Here is a 12,684-nt window from a genome sequence, read left to right on the forward strand (position 1 = left end):
TTTCCAATGAGTCAACTCTTCTCATGAGGTGGCCAAAGTATTGGAGTTTCAGCTTTAGCATCATTCCTTCCAAAGAACACCCAGGGCTGATCTCCTTCAGAATGGACTGGTTGTATCTCCTTGCAGTCCAAGGGACTCTCAAGAGTCTTCTCCAGCACCAGAAAAATGCAAATCAAAACCACAATAAGGTACCATCTCACACCACTCAGAATAGCTGCTATCCAAAAATCTACAAACAATAAATGCTGGAGAGGGTGTGGAGAAAAGGGAACCCTCTTACACTGTTGGTGGGAATGCAAACTAGTACAGCAACTATGGAGAACAGTGTGGAGATTCCTTAAAAAACTGGAAATAGAACTGCCATATGACCCAGCAATCCCACTGCTGGGCATACACAGCGAGGAAACCAGACTTGAAAGAGACATGTGTACCCCGATGTTCATCGCAGCACTGTTTATAATAGCCAGGACATGGAAGCAACCTAAATGTCCATCGGAAGATGAATGGATAAGAAAGCTGTGGTACATATACACAATGGAATATCACTCAGTTATTAAAAAGAATGCATTTGAATCAGTTCTAATCAGGTAGATGAAACTGGAGCCTATTATACAGAGTGAAGTAAGTCAGAAAGAAAAACACCAATACAGAGTATTAACGCATATATATGGAATTTAGAAAGATGGTAACAATGACCCTATATGTGAGACAACAAAAGAGACACAGATGTAAAGAACAGACTTTTGGACTCTGTGGGAGAAGGCGAGGGTGGGATGATTTGAGAGAATAGCATTGAAACATGTATATTACCATATGTGAAACAGATCATCAGTCCAGGTTCGATGCATGAGACAGGGTGCTCAGGGCTGGTGCACTGGGATGACCCAGAGGGATGGGATGGGGAGGGAGGTGGGAGGGGCGTTCAGAATGGGGAGCACAGGTACACCCATGGCTGATTCATGTCAATGTACGGCAAAAACCACTACAATATTGTAAAGAAATTAGCCTCCAATTAAAATAAATAAATAAATTTAAAAAAAAAAGAAAATGGCAGGTTGCATTTTCTACTCCAGGGTATCTTCCCAACCCAGGGATAAACCTGCATCCCTTGCATCTTCTGCATTTGCAGGCTGATTCTTTACCACTGTGCCACCTGAGAATCCTCCACATATAGGCAGGTTCATATTTCTGACTTGACATTTTTGATGCCTGTCATGTCTAATGTGCGAAGAACAGCACCTATTTTGTAGGGCTATTATGAAGATAAAGAAGTTAGTGTTTGTCAAAATTTTTCGAGTAACACTTAACCCACATCTTCTAGGCACTTTTACAGGTTAGGATACATAAGCTCACGAATATTTGGAATGGAGCTCCCAGCTGGTTCACCTCCAGTAACTGGTTCTGCAACCAGGCTTTTCCAAAACAGCCTGACTTCTGCTTCCTCCTAATCAGTCCTCCCCATCCCTGGGGCTTTGCAACTGGACACCCTTTGGCTCTTTCTCTCTGCCGATGGCCATCTCCTCAGTATTTTTATATGGCTATACTTTCTGCCAGGCACTGTTTCTCTATCTGTCTTCTCTTGTTCCCTTCCTTGTTCCTCTTCCTTGTCCTCGCCAATCTTGTTTAACTCCCTTTGTCTGTCTGTACGGGTCTGATTCTCTCTGCAGTGCTCTCATTTTTCAGTATTCCTGTACAGTTCCCTCTTCTCTCCTTCAGTGTTTCTTCATTGCTCCTTATATCACTTTCTCTTTTCCTCTCTTTGTCTTACTCTGTTTCTCTACCTTTTATCCCTCCTCCACCTTCCATCTTGGGCTTCCCTTGTGGCTCAGCTGGTAAAGAATCTGCCTCCAATGCAGGAGACCTGGGTTGGATCCCTCGGTTGGAAAGATCCCCTGGAGAAGGGAAAGGCTACCCACTCCAGTATTCTGGCCTGGAGAATTCCATGGACTACACAGTCCATGGGGTTGCAAAGAGTTAGATACGACTGAGCGACTTTCACTTTGCTTCACTTCACCCTCCACTTTCTTTTATTATCTCATATTCACTCTCTTTCTGCCATCATTTGTCAGTCTCTTTCTGCCATCATCTCTCCTGTCTTTCTCTGTGTTCCTCACTCCTTTGTCCTTATCTGTCTGTGTCTGTTTATTTGCCACATCTCTGTCATTCTCTAAACTTCAGAAAGGACTCATGGATGGAGAAATTGACCCTCAGCTCCCCGACCCCACGTGTCGCCTGATTCTCATGAAGATGAAACGAGGGAAGAGGCCATTGCATTGCAAGGAGCTAGGAGTCCCTGGTCACTGAAGTCACCTGTGAGATTCAAGATTAGGGAAGTGATGCTGGGGTCTACCTTTCTCCCCAAGGAGAAAGACTCTGGGCATTGGGATTTTTTCTGGATGGGGTCAAAGAGTGGAGAATGGGGAGAGAGAGAAGCCAGAGCAGGTCAAGATCCTCCTGACTTCCCCCGATAATCCCCACCACCCCGCCTCCAGCTCCCCCTCCCCACCTCCAGCCCATCCCTGGCAGGCAGGACAAATCCAGACTCCTCCCCATGTCAAGGCCCCACCCAGCTGAGCTCTTCACTGCTATCTTCTGGAGAAGGAAATGACAACCCACTACAGTATTCTTGCCTGGAAAATTTCATGGACGGACTGAGAAGACTGGTAGCCTATAGTCCATGGGGTCACAAAGAGTCGGATGCGACTTCTGTAACCGGGTCTTCCAGAGTTCTACTTTCTAAGATGGGCCATGCTGTGTCCACCTGCAGGCTCTGCCCTTGCTTCTCCCTCTGAAGGAACACCCCTTCCAGTGGCTGGTTGATACTCCCCCATGATGTCATAGCTTAGAAGCCCCTGCTTCAGGTAAGCTTTTCCTCACCGATCCACGAGGGGGAGTCAGTACTTCCTATTTTATGTTCCCAAAGCCAGCTTTAGCGCACTTACCACAATTATGATTAATTATCTGAATAAGAGTTGCCCTTGGTCTTTCCTAGTGGCTTACTGGTAAAGAATCTGCCTGCCAGCACAGGAGACATGGGTTCCATCCTTGATCTGGGACAATCCCACATGCCTTGGAGCAACGAAGCCCATGCACCACAACTGCTGAGCCGGTGCTCTATGGCCCAGGAGCCGCAGCTACTGAGCCCACCATGCTGCAACTACTGAAGACCTTTAGAGCATGCAGTCTGCAACAAGAGAAGCCACCACGATGAGAAACTCGAGTACTGCAGCTATCCCCTGCTCGCTGCAACTGGAGAAAAGCTTGGGCATCAACAGAAGACCCAGCATGGCCAAAAAAAAAAAGGAAAGAAAGAAAATTATTATTTAAAAAATGAAAAGTTAAAAAAAAAAAAGAGTTGCCCTCTGAGCATGTACTTTAGCCAAGCAGTTTTAAACATATTGCAAGCAGTCGTTTAATTATAGGTTATTTTGTGACCATGAATTATGCTCATCTTCCCTACTGGACTGTAAATTTCCTGGGGCAAAAACTGTGTTTCGATGTGACTTACCTGCTGCACTACCTTCAAACCCCAATAAAATATTTGGGATCAGCATAGTGCTCAGCTCAACAGATATTTGATACCAATGTGTGTGGAGCTTCCCAGGTGGCTCAGTGATGAAGAATTTGCCTGCCCAATGCAGAAGAGACGCAGGTTCGATCCTTGCGTCTGGAAGATACCCTGGAAGAGAAAATGGCAACATACCAATCAAGAGGTTAAAAGTAATTGCCCAAGGTCTAGCTTCCCAAGATGTGCTTTAGGATGTGGTTTCACTTCTCTAGCCCCCTCTAGGCTTGGAGTGAAGATGGGATGGGTGAATACAGGTAAAGCAACTGGTGTAAGCTAACTGCCCCATGAACTAAGACCTCTGTTTGTCTCAAGGAGACCATGGCACCTGTACTCTGGAATGCAGGTCCAGCCTACTTTTATTGGCATCCTGAATGTGGTCAGGGGGTCCTTGTTGGCGGTTAAGACTCTACACTTCCAATGCAGGGAGTGCCATTTCAATCCCTAGTCAGGGAACCAAGATCCCATATGCCCCACAGAGTGACCCAAAAATTTAAGAAACAAACCCAAACAAACAGAAAGTGGTCAGGGTTGAAGGCATCTGGTTTTTCAAAGTAACCCGGATCATGGAGAGCAGAGCTCAGGATGGGATAGACTGCTGTGCCCTGAGGGGAGGGTCACAAGATTAAAAGACACTTCCGTTCCCTCTCCAACCCACCCCCAGACATAATGAAACAAGAGTGAGTGATCCAACCAGAAGAGTTGTTGTAGGAGGCTCACGCAAAGGAGATATGGGAGCCCAGTAAGGTGCTGTACCTTCAGGAGGATGTACCCTCAGAAATGAGCATCTTTAGTATCCATGTGGGACACGCCAATGGAGATGAGGTCCGCAAATCTCTGAATTTCATGGATGACTGTGTCTGTGTATGGCATTTGGGCTCTGTCATCCAGGGCTGGAGGGCAATATGAGCCAATTACCTGGTCAATCTCCTTGTGGATTCTCTCTGCACAGAAGCGTGGGACGAGTGAAACTTGTTTATAGAGACATTTCTCCAGGAACACTGCTTTCTATGTTGGAACACAGTTCAGTGTTCTGTGAACATTAGCCCATTCATTTCCAGGCCAATGAAACCAGAAAAACCTATAGGAAATGGTTAGATTATTGACGCCCCTCTGAGTAACCAGCTTGTAACAGGAGGCGAAGTGGAACAATTGTAAATTTCTCACCTGTTGGTATCTAATGAATGTTATGGATACTCTCCCAACATGCACAGGCAAGCATGCACACACATGTGCACCCACGTTTTGCTCAGAATTTCAGACTGAGAACTCAAGGTATGAACCTGTAGAAACTCCTCCTCTAAGAAGAACTAATATTTATTGTGAGTGTATTATAGATGTGCCAATGTGCTAGGTCCTCAGGAATATAATAATAAAACAGATCAGTGAATTAACCCACAAACAACTGGAAAAAATAAATGAATACATCAATCAATCAAGCAGTGGGTCAATTCATGAATGGAAAGGCTGATGAATAGAAGAATGTTAATGAATGGATATATTATTTCCTTATCAAAGATCAATTAATCATTTATTAATAAATGATCCATAGACAAATAAATAAATGAACATGATTAGCCAGTAAACCACATGAATGGTGGATGGTTAAATTTATGGAAGAATAAAGTGAATGAATTGTTTTAAAGGAATAAATAGAGGAATAAGTGGGTGGTTAGATGGATTGAATAATAGATATATAAACAAAGGGAGAATAAAGGAGTCAATTACTAAGTACATAAATCAAAAGATAGATTGGGTGAAGGATGAATTGAAAAACTGGATGATGGAAGGATTAGGGTAGGTTACCTAGTTTTAGAAAACTATGTGGATGAATGAATGAATAAAGGGACCGATGTATCGATGACAATTCATTCAGTGAATAATTATTTTAAAAGATCAACAGAGGAATCAATTATCCAAATAAAGAATGGAAGTGTATGTCCTTAGATGAATCATAGATGAAAGAATCAGATGATGAATTAGTTTAATTGGTGAATCAAAGAATAGACAGATGGATAAATGGATGGGTCTATCCTTAAGTGATGGAGGAAAAGACATTGACAGCTTCTCTCTCTTTCTCTCTTTTTAGCCATGCTGTTCTGCTTCCAGGATCTTAGTTCCTCTGCCAGGGATTGAACCTGGGGCCAAGACAGTAAAAGCACTGAGTCCTAAACACTGGACCACCAAGGAAACCCCTACATTGGGAGATTCTTCATTCATCCATCCACCAACTAGGCTGGCTTAGTTTTGGAGTCATTCAGAACCTCCAGTGCTCCAGGACTTCCCTGGTGGTCCAGTAGTTAAGACTTTGAGCTTCCAATGCAGGGGGCATGGGTTCAATCCCTGGTGGGGGAAATATGATTGTCTTGCTATAGGGTACGGCCAAAGAGGGAAAGAAACCCTACAGTGCTCCTGGTATAAGAGGGGAACACTGCCTTTCTGGTTCACAGAAGACCACTAGACCCATTTCTGCAGCCCCCAGAGGGGTCAGAACGCCCCTCCCCCAAGTGGCTGTCCCCAGTCCGCCCACCTGCAACGTGCAGGTATGTGAGTATGAACAGGAATCCATAGCGGAGTGTGGTGCTGGTGGTCTCAGGGCCAGGGAAGAAGAGCAACAGAGCAGTGACAATGAGGTTGCGCTCATGGCACTTGCTGTTGAAGATGGACTTCTCCTGGGTCCAGAGGCACAGGGTTCATGTCAGGAGAGACTGGGGCCCTGCTGCACATACATGTCTCTGGGTCCCTCCACCTCTTTCTGGGTCTCACGTCGTCTGGCCCTTTTTCCTTCCTCTATGCTCAACCATCTCTCTCCTGCCTCAGCCTTGCTTGGTTGCAATCCGTCTCTCCATCTCTTTGGTGTATTTGTCCCCCTTCCTCTCCCAGCTTCTTTCTGCCTCTGTAGCTCTTTTCACCACTTGCTAATGTTTTTCCCCTTCAGAATCTCCCCTCACCCTATTCTTCTACTCCTTTCTCCTCCCTTCTCACCCCGTGTCTTTTTCTCCTCCCCTCCCACCACCCATTGCCTCTCCGGAATCCCATTGTATCCAAGCAGAGCAGGCAGGAGTCGATGAGGTCTGGGAGGAGCAGGGTGGAAGTAGGGGGGCGCATTGGGGTCCAGGGTTTCATGGGTCTTCTCCACACCATGGTCGATGAAGGCGTTGACTTCCTGCAGGTTTTTGTAGACTTGCCTGTGAGCGCCAGGAAGGTGCTTCAAGAAGCCAGAGTAGAGCTTGAACCGCTGTGAGAAAGAAGGGGCTGTAAGGTCCTCCCGGGGCTGAGCTAGCAGGTCACAGGGAAGGCAGCCCTCCTGGCCCCCAGAACCTTCACAAGAGATCTGTCTCCCTCTGTCTCTCTCTCCATCTCTCTGTCTCGGTGTCTGTCTCCCTGTGTCTGTGTTTCCCTCTGTGTTTCTGAGCCCCTCACTCACTGTTTCTGTGTCTCCTTTGATCTCTTATTGTCACATTTTTCTCTTTGGGCATCTTTCCCCCTCTCCTCATGTCTTTTTGTTGGTCTCTGCCCGCCTCTCTTCCTCTCCTTTCCACCTCTCCTCATCTCCCTGTGTCTCCTTCTCATCCACCCTCTGCCCTGCCCCTCTCTCTGTCTCTTTCCACCTCTCGCATCTTCTTTGCTGTGTCAGATGTTGATAACATAATGGTTACACAGGATAAATTTGCTGACTATTTAAGACAATTTATGTATTTAAGAGCATATCTCTGTGTTTGGCTTACAGAGAAATGTAATACCTAACATCAGCAATTGCAAAAAAAGAATGCAAAATTGTATAAAGTCTGATGTAAAATTCCTCCTTCACCTGTCCTTCTAGACATAACCATGATTAACTGTTTAGCAGATCTCCTTCCAGACTTTTGATTCCCTGTGAGAGGAGAAAAATGAAACTATTGTTGGCCTTGTGCAAATACTCACCTGAACCTCCTTCCAGCTTTTCTGGATCTGACTCTCCACTAGGAGGTCATGGGAATTTTTATTTACAACATTCATTCGTGTGACTCTGACCCGCACTCCCAGTTGAGAACAACAGCCAGTCAGACTTTTTCAAGTTTACCTTTTAGCTTAATGTACCATAGAGGTATTTCCAGGTTAGTTGAGAAAGAGAAGCTTTATCATTCTGCTTTATTTTTATTATTTCTTTACTTATTTTTGGTGATGCTGGGTCTTGCATGCTGTGCGCCAACTTTTCTTTAGTTGCGGGAAGTTGGGGCTACTCTCTGATTGTGGTGCTCAGGCTTCTCACTGTGCTGGCCTCTCTTGTTGTGCAGCACGGGTTCCAGGAACTTGGCTTCAGTAGTTGTAGCGCAAGGGCTCCATAGTTGTGGCACACTGCCTTCTTTGCCCCAAGGCATATGAATCTTCCCAGAATAGGGATCAAACCCATGTCTCCTTCATTGGCAGGTGGATTCTAAACCACTGGACCACCAGGGAAGTCTCTATTATTTTGCCTTAAAAGAGGAGCATGTTGCTTTGTAATCTGGGAGGAAATTTTGTATGGGATGTTAGTTCCCTGTCCATGGATTGAACCTGTGCCCTGAAGTGGAAGCACAGAGTCTTACCCACTGGACCACTAGGGAAGTCCCCAGGAGAATTTTTTTTTTTTAAGATATAGCACTCCCCAATTTAAAAAGCCATTTATCTTGTATGAAGCTGAAAAACAGGGCACTGCTCTGGGGGTCCTTGTACGAAAGCTAGAAGTTCCTAAGCCTATTGGCTATTTTTCCCAAACAACTGGATTCCATGGCCTGAGGGTGGCCTGGCTGCATCTGGGTGATAGCTGCCTCTGCTTTATTAGTGGAAGAAGCAAACAAGCCCACCTGTGGACAGCCACCGGAAGTCCAGACCCCTCATCGAGGACAAGGGATTCTGGAAATTAAAGGCCACCATTCGTTAGCTGGAGGCCACCTTACTGAATACCACGCTTTACTTCTTGACTTCCCAGATGTAACCTTCAAAACTTGCCACACCCTCAACCCAGCAACACTAACGCCTACTCAGGCCCCAGAACTAAGACATTCCTGCCTTGAAACCCTTGACTAGGTTTATGCCTATGGATCTGATCTTACTGACCAGGCCATAGAAAAACCTGAGGAGGAATGGTTTACTTATGTCAGTAGTTGCCTTAAAGATAGAGTTGGGAGGGCTGCTGCTGCTGCTAAATCACTTCAGTCGTGTCCGACTCTGTGCGACCCCATAGAGGGCAGTCTACCAGGCTCCGCCATCCCTGGGATTCTCCAGGCAAGAACACTGGAGTGGGTTGCCATTTCCTTCTCCAATGCATGAAAGTGAAAAGTGAAAGTGAAGTTGCTCAGTCGTGTCCGACTCTTAGCGACCCCATGGACTGCAGCCCACCAGGCTCCTCCATCCATGGGATTTTCCAGGCAAGAATACTGGAGTGGGGTGCCATTGCCTTCTCCATTGGGAGGGCAGGCCATGCTATTATGAACCCTTATACTTCGTAAAAGCAAAACCTTTATCAGTAATACTTCATCCCAAAGGGCTGAGCTAATAGCCCCAACTTGAGCCTTAACCTTAGGGGAAGGAAAGATTATAAATATATACAGAGACTCAAAATATGCCTTCCTTGTCTTATACATGCCCATGCTACCATATGAAAAGAAAGAGGATTTTTATATGCAAAAAATTCCCCTGTAAAATATGGACCTGCGATTTTACAGCTCATAGAAAGGGCTCAAAAGCCAAAACTAGTAGTAGTTATTCCCTGCTGTGGACACCAAAAGGAAAATTCACAAATTACCCAGGGGAACAAAAAACGGCAGATCGGGAGGCAAAGAAAACAGCCACAGACCTGATGACCATTAAAGATGTGTGTATGTGTGTGTGTGTGTGTGTGTGTGTGTGCGCGCGCGCGTGTGTTTAGTTGCTGAGTCATGTCCAACTCTTTGAGACCCCATGGACTGCAGCCTTCCAGGCTCCTCTTATCCATGGGATTTCCCAGGCAAGCATACTGGAATGGTTGCCGTATCCTTCTCCAGGGGATCTTCCTGACTCAGGTATCAGTGGAAACAAACATGGAGAAAATTTGACAACAAGCTGCTAGGCTTCAGCAGACAAATAACCACCAATCCTGTTATTTAATATAGGAGAGAAAATTAGAAACTGATTCTCTACTTTGTTCTACAGGATCCTATGAGGTTTAACAAACTTGCTGGCAGCAGGTTTTCATTTTCTTATAACGCTTTTTCTTTTCCAGTCATACAAATTCATATTACTACATATGTCTCATGCTCTGTTATCTACCCTACTGTGGTCAACCTATGACTAAGAATTTTTGGTCCAATAAAGACATCTGGGACCAATAGGTCCAGAACTTCCATTATAAAAATAGAGAAACATATTAAACTTGAATCTCGAGATTAACAAAAATATATACCAAAGCAGAGTGGCTTCTTGAAAGGGGTGACATCGCCTCCCCATCTGGTCAACGGTTAAGAAAGCCCTTCCAACGTTAATGTGGTTCCTTTCCTTTCTAGACCCTTCAAGGCTATTGTTGTTCTTCTTTTCAGCCCCTGTTTGTTTAAAGGTTAGGTTAAGTTTGTGTCTTCCAGGCTCCAATAGTTGGAACTAAACCTTATGATTACTCAAGGAAATCAGCCCATTCCAGCAGAGTGGTCCAGGTCCCTACAGGTCTGAGAATATTCAGTGAGGGATTCTATAAGCTAGGGAAGGCTAGGGTCTCTCCAGCAGAAAGAAGTTTCAGAAGAGGAGACAGTCAATCCCTGACCCCTTACGAACAACAGTTTAGAATGGGTCAGGGGAGATGAGGACGACCTGGGATCTGGATGCTTCACCTCAGGGCTTGCACTTGGGCACACCTCTCCTCCAGCAATAAAGTACAAAGTACCTATTTGTTGTTCAGTCACCAAGTCATGTCTGAATCTTTGCAACCCCGTGAACTGCACCACACCATGTTTCCCTGTCATTCATTATCTCTGGGAGTTTGTTCAAACTCATGTCCATTGAGTTAATGATACTATCTAACCACCTCATCCTCTTACACCCCCTTCTCCTCTTGCCCTCAATCTTTCCCAGCATCAGGGTCTTTTCCAATGAGTTGGCTCTTTACATCAAGTGGCCAAAGTATTGGAGCTTCGGCATCAGTCTTTCCAATGAATTTTCAGGGTTGATTTCCCTTAGGATTGGGCTTCCATGATAGCTCAGTTGGTAAAGAATCCACCTGCAATGCAGGAGACCCCAGTTTGATTCCTGGGTCGGGAAGATCCGCTGGAGAAGGGATAGGCTACCCATTCCAGTATTCTTGGGCTTCCCTTGTGGCTCAGCCAGTAAAGAAACCCCTGCAATGCAGGAGACCTGGGTTCAATCCCTGTGTTGGGAAGATCCCCTGGAGAAGGGAAAGGCTACCCACTCCAGTATTATGGGCTGGAGAATTCCATGGACTGTATAGTCCATGGGGTCGCAAAGAGTCAGACACGACTGAGTGACTTTCACTTCATTCCCTTAGGATTGACTGATTTGGTCCACTGATGAAGGAATACATAAAAGTGGTTTTTCCACATAACACAATACTATTCAGCCATGAAGGAAATGAAGTACTGATACCTGCCAAAATGTGAATGAAACTTAAAAACATTAAGCTAAATGAAAAAGCCGAAACAATCACTTCATGTATAATGCCATTTATATTAAATTTCCAGAATTGATGAGTTCATCTGAAAAATAAAAGCCAAAGGCATAGTCATGGTTGTCAGGGGTTAATTGGAGGAGAGAATTGGGGACTGACATGTTAATGGCATGGAGGTTTTTATGGGGTGATGAAAATATTTCAGAACAGATAAAATTGATGGTTACACAACATGATTGTACTAAATACCATTGAGGTGTACACCTTAAAATTGTTATGGTTAATGTTAAGATATGTGAATTTATCTAAAAGAGAGAGAGAGCAAAGGGAGAACAGATAGCCATTGGCCAGAGAGAACAGAACATTATTTTGGTCTCATGGGTTTTAAAGGATAAAATCAAAGAGGGGAGGGAGATATTTAGAAGTCACACAGGAAAACAGCACTGAGGGCTGGACTAGCCATTTCAGTTTAAGGAGAGAGGAGGAGGGCAGGGGTGAGCAGAGTAAATGAGACAAAGAAGGGAGGCAGCAAACCTGGTGCTGCTGCTGCTGCTCTGGGTAAGCTTGGGTCTAAATCTTGTCCTCCTCTGGGGCTTCAGTTATCCAGACTGTGCTAGCGGGGTGGTAACACTGATATATTGTAGGTATTTCTTGACCCTGAAATATCCTCAACAACACAGGCCATCTGGGGATGAGGGTGACTACAGCAGGCTGGATGATGGGGAGACCACAGAAGGGACTTTCCACAGGAGAGAGTGAGCAGGGAGGAGTCAGGAGCCTGCACATGTTAATTCTGGACAGAGGGAGGGGCTGCATACAAGGACTCAGAGGGGATCTGAGCCTCTTCCTGCCTTCCCCCTCCCCTGCAGGGTAGAAAGCTGACCTGGAACACAGGGGGCAGTCTCCCCAGCCCATTCACCCCTGGTGTAAGGTCAGTGTTCACAGGGGCCTTGGGAAACCCCAAGGAGAAATTCTGCAGCAAGAGGTAAAGATGAGGAAGGGCTGGAGCGGGCCAAACTCTCACCCAGACAGAGGCATTTTCCTGCAGGTGTAAGGGAGACAGTGTCAATGAGGAGAGCCCCACAGAGCACTTGGTTGCCCACCGTGAAAATCTAAGGATATTTGCATGCTCATTTACATAGATTTACATGTCAAGCACTTCTAATTCTATGTTGGTGATGGTTAGTTGCTAAGTTGTGTCCAACTCTTCACAACCCCATGGTCCTCCGTCCATGGGATTTTCCAGGGAAGAGTACTTGCCGGGAGCCGGCATATTGCATATTGAGTGCATATTGCATATTGAGTGCAGCACTTTCCACAGCATCATCTTTCAGGATCTGGAATAGCTCAACTGGAATTCTATCACTGCAGGGAGCCAGCACGAGGAGCTCCACCCATGACAAAGGTCTTGAGGAAGGAGGCTCGGCATATGCAAAGGCGGGATCGAGCCTCAAGAGTCTCCCTGGAAATTCTCGAGCATCTACCCCCAAAACCAGAGTCTGCCTAC

At 45.6% G+C, this 12,684-nt stretch overlaps 1 pseudogene; it reads right to left on the reverse strand.

Annotated features, from left to right (window-relative positions):
- Window positions 1-12,684, reverse strand: part of LOC104995376 — a 28,388-nt pseudogene that overhangs the window by 1,831 nt on the left and 13,873 nt on the right.

Source organism: Bison bison, unplaced genomic scaffold (assembly GCF_000754665.1).
Source record: "Bison bison bison isolate TAMUID 2011002044 unplaced genomic scaffold, Bison_UMD1.0 scf7180017864280, whole genome shotgun sequence".
NCBI lineage: Eukaryota > Metazoa > Chordata > Mammalia > Artiodactyla > Bovidae > Bison > Bison bison.